Source organism: Egretta garzetta, unplaced genomic scaffold, assembly GCF_000687185.1.
Source record: "Egretta garzetta isolate BGI_Z169 unplaced genomic scaffold, ASM68718v1 scaffold213, whole genome shotgun sequence".
In the NCBI taxonomy this organism is placed as follows: domain Eukaryota; kingdom Metazoa; phylum Chordata; class Aves; order Pelecaniformes; family Ardeidae; genus Egretta; species Egretta garzetta.
This window is the reverse complement of record NW_009259242.1, coordinates 1,759,173-1,768,299: the sequence shown is the minus strand read 5'-3', so window position 1 is coordinate 1,768,299 and position 9,127 is coordinate 1,759,173.

Sequence of the window (9,127 nt, the reverse complement as noted above, 5' to 3'; positions counted from 1 at the left end):
TTTGCATCTCTGCTGTCTACACGGGATTTGTTTTCCTGGGTTTACACAGAAGCTGCGTAAGACAGCCACGTATATGCAGGGTGCACGAGAAGCCCTTGCAGGCTTGCAGCTTTATGGCACCAGCATCATTATGGATGTGGCAAGTGACTCTACCTGGCTCACGTGGCTAGAATGAGACAGAGACAACTTGAACTGATCTGTCATGTAACTGCTCCTCTCGATCAACACTGCAAAGCCATCCTCTACACAGAAGAACGTGTTCCTTGGCTGGAAGCCTGATGAATATTTAGAGCCAAGGAACATGTTGTTTAAAACCAATAGTAGACTGCAAAGTGAATCATGGACCATGGGCAAAAAGGTTTGAAAAGAGGGAAGAAGTTGTATGAGCATTTTGGAAATAAGACGTACTGGCGGAAGGTACAGAAATGAAGAATTTCTTGACCATCTGGAATGGTGACACCCAGGAATTTGTTCTGTGGTGACGATGCCCAGTGAGTACTAGCAGAAATGAAGACTTCCAAAAACTGTGTAAAAGATACAAACCTTTTCTCTGGTGAAGGGCACGGATGCTGTAGAAATCACTTGGGCTGTACAAGAAAAGGCCTCAACAGCTTTTAGAAATCAAGACACTGTTAACTCTTACAGAGACTGCAAGTTGCACCTGCCAACCTCTTATTCTCATTCTTTTTTTTTTTTTCTTTTAAATACTGTTCTTGCTCTTTGGCTGTATCACAGAGCTGCTCGCAACAACACAGACCAATGCTGAGCACCACAAAATCATAGCAAATAATGTACCTACGTCTATGGAAGGAAAAGCGTGAGCCAGGGAATGGAGAAGTTTCTTCCTAATCAAGCTGATGGCACACCACTTAGTTGATGTCCTGACCAACTGTTTAATTTGCTATTTTCAGCAGCCTCATACATGTTGCCTCTTGTCTTCATCTTGCCCCCACTGGTACTGATGTGAAGCGCCTCTTAATTTCCATGGGAGCAGGGCAAGACTTTCACACAACATTTTTGCCCAGCGGGAGCTCTTATGCAGGGAGCCCAGTCCCATGAGATGTGCTCAGCTGCTGGCTGCCCGCTCACACTTCCACTGGCAGCACTGGCAGTCCTTTGGTGGTAACTGGATAAGGCACATTTCAGGCAAGTCTTCCCTTGGCAGAAGGTACTTCCATACCTGAGAAGGTCAGGTCTTTGGACTTCATCTCCTCTCATGAATACTTGCTGGCGGCTCTCCATGGTGTGCAGAACCCGTGTGCTGGGAATGCATGACTACAGCCCCTGTCTGGATGGGAACTGGGAAGAGGATTAGCTCTGCATTCAGTTCAGATGTAATCACAAGCATATCAAGTTGTAAAGCATCACAACTTTCACAATTCTAAAAATAAACATAAGCAGTTTGTTTCAAGCCGTTTGGCAGCCAAAGGGCTAATATATTAATAACATTAGACCAACAATAGCCCAGAACAATAACTACGGAACAATAGATTCTATCACTTCTGAAAATAGCCCTGTTTGGAAAAAAGAAAACATTTTTACGAGACCCATGAACCAGATGTAGTAGCTTCTTTACAGGTCTCCACAAAGGCTTCACAAAGTGGAAGACTGGTGTGATACTTCCAAAGTCAGGAGGGAGCTTCTGTGCGTGGGAGACTGGACTGCATGTTGCTGACTGGGACACACACAGACCCTGTGGACACATTTGGTCTAGTTGAATGCATGCATTAATCTGAGTTTTTCTTTCTCAATCCTGCCTATGCTTATGCAATACCTTTCTCTGCAAGTAGATCCATTGATTTGTTAATTTTCCAGCATGTGGTACTAAGCAGCATGTAAGCAAGCATGGCTTGTAGCCAACAGTTTGGTATTTCGGCATCAGACCTTGTTGACAAAGAGACTGGATTGTCAAATAAGTTAAACTTGAAGACAATGTAGTGAGAGGAATAACTGAAACTCCACTGCTGGCACAGGATAAAATTCACTGGTCTTCACCTGAAAATATGAATGTATGCCAGAGACCCAGAGTCAGACCTTTTTTTTTTAAATCAGAATAAGAATAGTAAGTTTATGATTAAAAGTTGTGAAATGTGCAAAAACAATGTACTGCAAGGAGCTGGCCTGACCCCATGTATGTCTGCAGGAACACCAAGCAGCCAAGTCCATTAGGGATTTACAGAAACTGCAGTCCTTCTGAGATCTTTACTGCAACCTGGTTGTTCAGCTCTGAGCACCCACATAATGCCAGTGAGCTCCAGCCTCTGGTCACCGCTCAGACATGGTCTGGTTCTCTGCTCACTGGCCAAGGCTCTGCCCGTCCAAAGAACCTCTGGCAAATTGTCAATACAAGGTGAATGCCCATGGGGTCTTCATATTTAAAGCACGTGTGCTTGTGTATATATGGGGGAGAGGAGAAAATCACAGGACTAATGAGCTATGATTAAGCTCAGAAATAATGGTTTCCTGTTCAAACGCAGAGCTATGTCTCTTCTTAGTACAACTACCTCATCCCCAATTGTGTCTATTAAAGACAATTACTGGGAGAGACAGATATGTGTAACCAGATGTGGAAACAACAGTCATGATATGCACAGTGCCATATGCAGTTTAAATTCTTTGGGGCTGAACAAGTTACATATAAAAAAATTGTGTGTGTGTGTTTGTGCACAGAGGAGCAGCTGTCAATGGGGAAATCCCCTTAGCCCACTTTAATCCTATATTTCACAATCCCCAGGGATTAAACAAATGCACTAACATTATTTACTGTAATGCTCCCTCCCTGGGGGGCTTCAAGTCCATGAAATCCACTCCAGCATTTGCAAGTTCCAGTTGTGAAATAGGCTGTGCGCATTCTATATTTGGTAGCTTGCAAGAACTCTTCAGTTGGGCCTGGAGTGATGAAAGGACAGAGTCAGGAATTCAGCTCAAGCAGAGGCTAACAGGCAGCGGGCTCAGCCTGGGAGCTCATTTCTCACTGCACAGGTCTTACATGGGCACCAAGGAGTTGCAGTGACTGCTGAGAGGGGACAGTGTTCACAGGACTATACAAGATGTTTTCTTAAAATTAAAGATGTTGCCACAGTACTATTCCTTCCACCTACGCACTGGGAGTATGAAATGAGGCTTTAAACCCAGCTACACCAGTAAAGCCTCACGTGCCTTCTGCTTTCCTTTTCCTAAAATGAAAGAAGTGTTTGAACTTGGGTACAATCCCTGTGAAATTATTGACAAGGAATTAATCAATTCAGATGCACAATCCTCACAGTCCCAATAAGGTGGTGACAGTGCAAACTGCACAATGCCATCAAACTCTTATGACCATTTGGGTTCAATTGATGGCCACAGTGCCCAGCAATAACATACAAAGTTTCAGGCTGGGGGTCCCAAGAACCCTCTAACATATTTGCTATGCTAGCAGACTGCTCCATCTCTTTCTTGAGCTTCCTGTCTCAAATTTATTATAGCTTCTTCGAAGACAGTAAACATTAAATTCTGTATTAGGCTGTCCTTGCCTTGAATTCATATACAGTTTAAATTCTTTAACTTAGATGATAGTACCAACTCAGCACTACAGTTTGAATTACTGCTGCCACAGATGAGATGGCAGGTCACAGTCACAGGGACCATCACGCTGAAGAAGCCACTGCTGTTAGTAGAGGGGCAGGTTTGGCCCTGTGTCTTTCAGGCAGCAGCAAACAGTACAAACTTGAAGGGCAAAGGAGTTTCACAGCATCACAGAATGGTTGAGGGTGGAAGGAACACCTGGAAGTCATCTTGTCCACCCCCTGCTCAAGCACAGTCCCCTAAAAAAGGCTGCCCAGGGCTGTGTCTGGACAGCTTTTGAATATCTTCAAGGATGGAGACACCACAACCTCTGTGCGCAACCTGTTCAGGGCTCAGTCACCCCCACTTAAAAGTGTTTCCTGATGTTCAGACAGAACCTCCTGTGTTTCAGTTTGTGCCCTTTGCCTCTTGTCCTGTTTGTTCTTGATGCCTTTTGCACTGCTGACACGATGTCTCGGGCTGGACTCTAAAGCCTGGCTTTGTCACCACAATCACCAGGCCAGTGGAGTTGTATTGTGCTGAAAGCAAAGGAAGTTATTCTGAGATGCATATGAGGACTAATTGTTCAGAAGCTGTATTAATCCAACATCCAACTCTGCTCCCATGGCACTGCCTTTGCAAACATGTAATTCCATCAGCTCCAACGTAACTCCAATTTACACTAAGGTCATAATAAAAGCTATACTCATGTTACTGCCCTTCATCCTGCAACAGCTTGCTTCCTGCAGTAAACTTCACTCAATGGTAAATGCAAGAGAGTACTCACACGGATAAGGGGAACTCCCATGCACAAACCTTTCTGTCCTGGGCTCTAAGCCTCAGTTTCTTTCATGCAGTTTACAGTCAGAGACGTGAATAAGCACCTGAGGGAGAAAGGGGGAGAGGAGTAGTGCTGCTGTGACCAGCAGGGCCCGTGCTGCTGAGGTTAAACAGACCATGGAGGAGATGAGATTAAAAGCCTCCTATCCATCCCTCTTGCTCCTCCTCCCCTGCGTAGTTGAAGTTCATTTCAGATACTGCCTGGACTGTCAGCTGGCATCTTCTAGGCTTCACAGAAGCGGTTGCTGCCATTCACCACCACTTTTCCCATTTAAATTCTGTTTTCACAGGTTCTCTTGGGAAACCAAGGCACCGAGCACTGCACTGCACTACACCAGCATAGCAGCAAGGACTCCCACTCCCTCTCCTGGGTGCCCACAGAGCTCATTCACAAAATCCCACTGCTGCCGCTTATGACATTACACCTTGCTCTCAGGGGAGCATCATCATCATCCTGTGCTCACCCCTTCATTCATCCTGGTCAGGGAGGCGCACCTGGACCTCTTCATTAGTATCTAATTATAGACTACAGTAGCACGTTCGGGACTGGACCTCTGTAAGAGCTGCTACTCCTGCACCACAGCAAAAAAACCAACTGGGATCCTCACAGAGGAACTTCACAACTGCTCCCTGCCTCTTGTTTCTAGGGAAGGGGACACCGGTAATGCTGTCCCTTGAACACAGAATGAGGAGGCTCACTTCGCCTTTCCTACAGTTGCCATAAACAGAGTTCTTGGGAAAAAAAAAAAAATAATTCTTATTTCCTATCTCACTGTCATTTTTTAAATTATTGACTACTGCAGCATTCAATGGATTACTATTTGCAAACACGTACCTGCTCCTCCGGCAGAACAAATCGAGCAATTTCTGTTTCTGCTTGAGCCTTCGGCATGCAGACAAAAACATTTTTTATTCATCAGTGGTAAAAGGCTATAGCCATTTGACTTTAAACACAGACATGCTTCTGGGCTCTCTTCCAGGAAGTCTGTGTCACCCAGGCTTTAGATCGATATGTTTGTCTGCAAAGTCACCCTTTTGATCTGTAATTTTTCATTTTGACACAAGAAATGCCTTTTGGTCAAACTTCAGCAGTCCATTAAATTCCAGGCATAATGGAAATGGGAATCACATTGCAGTAGCCATGTGAAGATTTCCACAGTTTGGGGTTTATTTACTCATGGGTTAATTTACTCAGCCATATACTTGAGATTCAGACAACACTGCAAATACTGTTCTCTTGCCTCATCTAAGATCACTGCCTTCCCTCAACTGTTTGTTGGTGGTCTCACCGGCAGTCGCAGCTTTATAAAATACTTGTACATTTAGTTGTCTAATCTGCAGGAAACGTTATCACAGTTTCGTATTGCAGACCCTGAGCACCCTCCCAGCTTGGCCCTGTCGTTTGTCATGTACAAAGGTAGGGTCCCAGCTGCCAGGACACCAGCCCCGCTGCTGAGAGCGAGGGCTCTCGCCAGCACAAGGCCCAGCTAGCTCACGCAGCCTGGTCACCCCAGGCACACCACGCTCTATTTGCACAACTCAGCACACATATTTTCTTTCGAAGTTCAAGGCTTCAGGGCTTGGCTTTGGGGTTTTTTTCCTCCTTTTTTTTTAAAAAAAAAAAAAAAAAAGAGGTGTCCGCTGTCCCACTGAGGGATACCCAAAAAGCAAGGGAGCTGGGAAGACAATTCAACACTTTATTAACAGGACAAGTGGGTCTGAACGGCCTTTGGGACAATCTCCCTGCCCAGCTCCACAGAGCAAGGTCTGAGCAAGGCTTTCAAATGATCTCACTACTATTTCTGAACCAGACACACAGCTCCTCCTGTGTTGCTAACACACTGGTTTTCAGTTGCTGAAGTTTGACCCTAGGGAGGACGCGACAGACACTCAGGAGAGTTGCAAGGCACTGAAAATGTTATAATCTGAACAAAGAACATTATACTTTCAGTCTCCATTCACATCTTACCTTTCAAAAGCAAGCATTTTCTGTCAGCCTCTCAAAAATACATACAATACACAATTCAGAAATACCGCTGTTATAATTGATTCATTTTTACACTTATTTTAAAAGTGTCATGAAGATGTCTGGATTCTGAATAACTGGTTTGTCAAACCATAAAGGTCAGGAAATTCTGTATCTAAATAGGGCCAAGATTTTCAGCAGTAACACATCTTTTAAGTACATTAATTGTAATGTGTTTTTATTAGGTAATTAAAAAGGGCCTCATTTTAATCCTCATTTAATAACTCCACATTTAATAGAGGCGTTATATTCAGAGGGAGGCTGCTCAGTATTTCCTGGAATAAAATCAAAGATCTTAAAGCAACTCAAATGGGGCACCTAAAAATTTTTATGGTTTTGGTCAGGACTTGTGTCCAAAATAAACAACTCTCCCTCACCCACCAAAAAAAAAAACCAAACCAAAACCATCTCCAGCACAGCTATGATCAGATCATAAGCATCTTGATTAAAGCTCGTTGGCACTTTAGGACTTTAGCTATTAAATTAAAGCCAAAATCAAATTTATTGCCTGACTGAGTAAGAAGAGGGGGCCAGGAATTTGGGAGGTGAGATAACATGTGATCTGCCTCAACACAACCCTGCTGTGCTGGGAGCTCCCACAGAAAATGAAGGCCCAGAGACACCAAAGAGAGGGGAGTGAGGAGAACCAAAAGCCCCAGTGGTGCCTGCACCAGTGAGTCAGGAGGGGAGGCAGCAGCAGGATCAGCTCTGCCTAGATGCGGTGAGCAGGACATTTTATATGGATTTTATTTTTAGGCTGGACTTTGCTCACACACCAGGTCAGCTGACACACTCTTGTTAGCTTGAGCGGCTCTCGGCTAATTTACAGTTGGGGTCTACCTGTTGATTTCCAGCTTTGTTAACAAACCGTGCAGTGCTCCTGCCCCAAGTCAGGCAGGCCCAGCACAGCACACATGCCAGGTGACAGAGGCATGCACGGGGACAGACTTTCACGTCTTGAGCTCCTGCTCCAAGAATTCTCTGGGTTATCTTAAGTAACCCACAGCCTCCACTCTTGCCTGAGCCAGGGCTGTTAGCTGTTTGTTTCCGGGAGGCTCAGCACAGCATCTTGCCCCGGTGTAAACTTCACATGCGAGCCCAGAGGCACAGCTCCATTCCTTCTAATAAGACAACCAGAACTTTTCAGAAGTGACAAACTGCTCTGAAAGCTTCACCTGGCCTCCACCCATTCTTTTCTGTACAGGAATACCTCCTTGCCTTCTTCTATACTTTCTTGACTACTACAACCAACGCATTATTTTTCAGTCATACTTTGGGGCTGAGCAGGGGCCTGTATTGCACGGCCCCAAAAAGATGGTCCTGAAGACTGGAGAAAAATACCTGTACCCTGGGATCAGTGTGTCAGTAAAGAGCTGGGCAGCCTTGAAGACAATAATGTGAGCAGGACAGCACTCAGAGAACCACGTTACTAAACAGGAAGGATCCGGCTGGGTGAGCTCGTCCCAAGTGTGAAGATGCAACAACAGTACTCCCAGCACAAAGCTTTCCTGTGGGCCCTTCCATGAGGAGCTGGGCAAAGAGCCTGAGAAGGACCTTCCTCACAAGACACCTGGGAGTCAGAAGCGAATATTCCAGTTCTGCAGAGACTGAAGTTAAGCAACTGGTAAGCTGCCTGGGTGTGTTATGGCCACACAGAACAGCAATACCAGAGCTTTATTGAAATACCTGGCTCTTAGTCCTGGGTTTGTGGCACACGTTTGGGCAAGACTCAACTGCTCAAGTTTATGGGATGGCAAGCCTGTTTCAGGGAGGACCTCGGTTTCACAGTTGGTTTCAACCAGAAACAAACCCGCAGAATTCTGAAATTCTCTGCAAAAGCTGCAAGGCGGCTTTTGAATCATTAGAAACATTTTGGTTTGACGTTCTGATGTGAAACGCTGTAGAATTAAAAAAAAAAAAAAAAGTCAAAATAGGGTGTTTCAAAGCTGGAACTTTCATCCTCAAAAGCCTCCAACAAAGCTGACAGGATTTTGACAGCACTGCATTTTCCAAGTAAAATGGTGTCTACATTTTTCTAAACAAGTTCTAAACTGCATTTTCTGTTTTTATATCAAAACGTACTATGGCTTTTTTTGTGGCTTGTTAATAACATACTGTGCTACCGTTTTGTACAAACGTCCCCAAACACCTTACACACACGCACTTCCAATACCTATTGAGAGAGACAGACAGCCTCCTACCCAGTCAGTCCCAGGCTAAGTGTGGCACATGAAACAGCAAAAACCAGATTTTTCCAAGCATCAAGAGGCAGCTAGTTTTTTGGAAGAGGCTCCTCAGCTCTTATCAGATATGTGGCTATTGTGATTTTGCAGTGAAATGAATCTGTTCTTTACATATTTTAAGCTGTCTGAAAGCAGCAATAATCAAAGTGATGTTAGAGCCAGCAGAAATGCCCTGGCACACATGCAAAGCTTCACACAGCTTTATGTGTTAAGAACCAAGCAATGAAGGTCAGTTCTGGTGTAAACGGTACATCTGCGCTAAGCTTTCCATAGTTGTATTTGTTTATTCCAGGATTCGGCCTCCCTCTACCATTTCAGGACATTATATATGAGGCTTACATCAAACCCAGCACCTATAAAGTAAGAGCAAGACAGATGCATCGCTTCCGAGCTCACCAAACGCTTCCTCCACAGCAGTGCCGCGCAAACATCAGTTTTAACTATGATTCATCACAAACAAGACAACTGTCCTGAA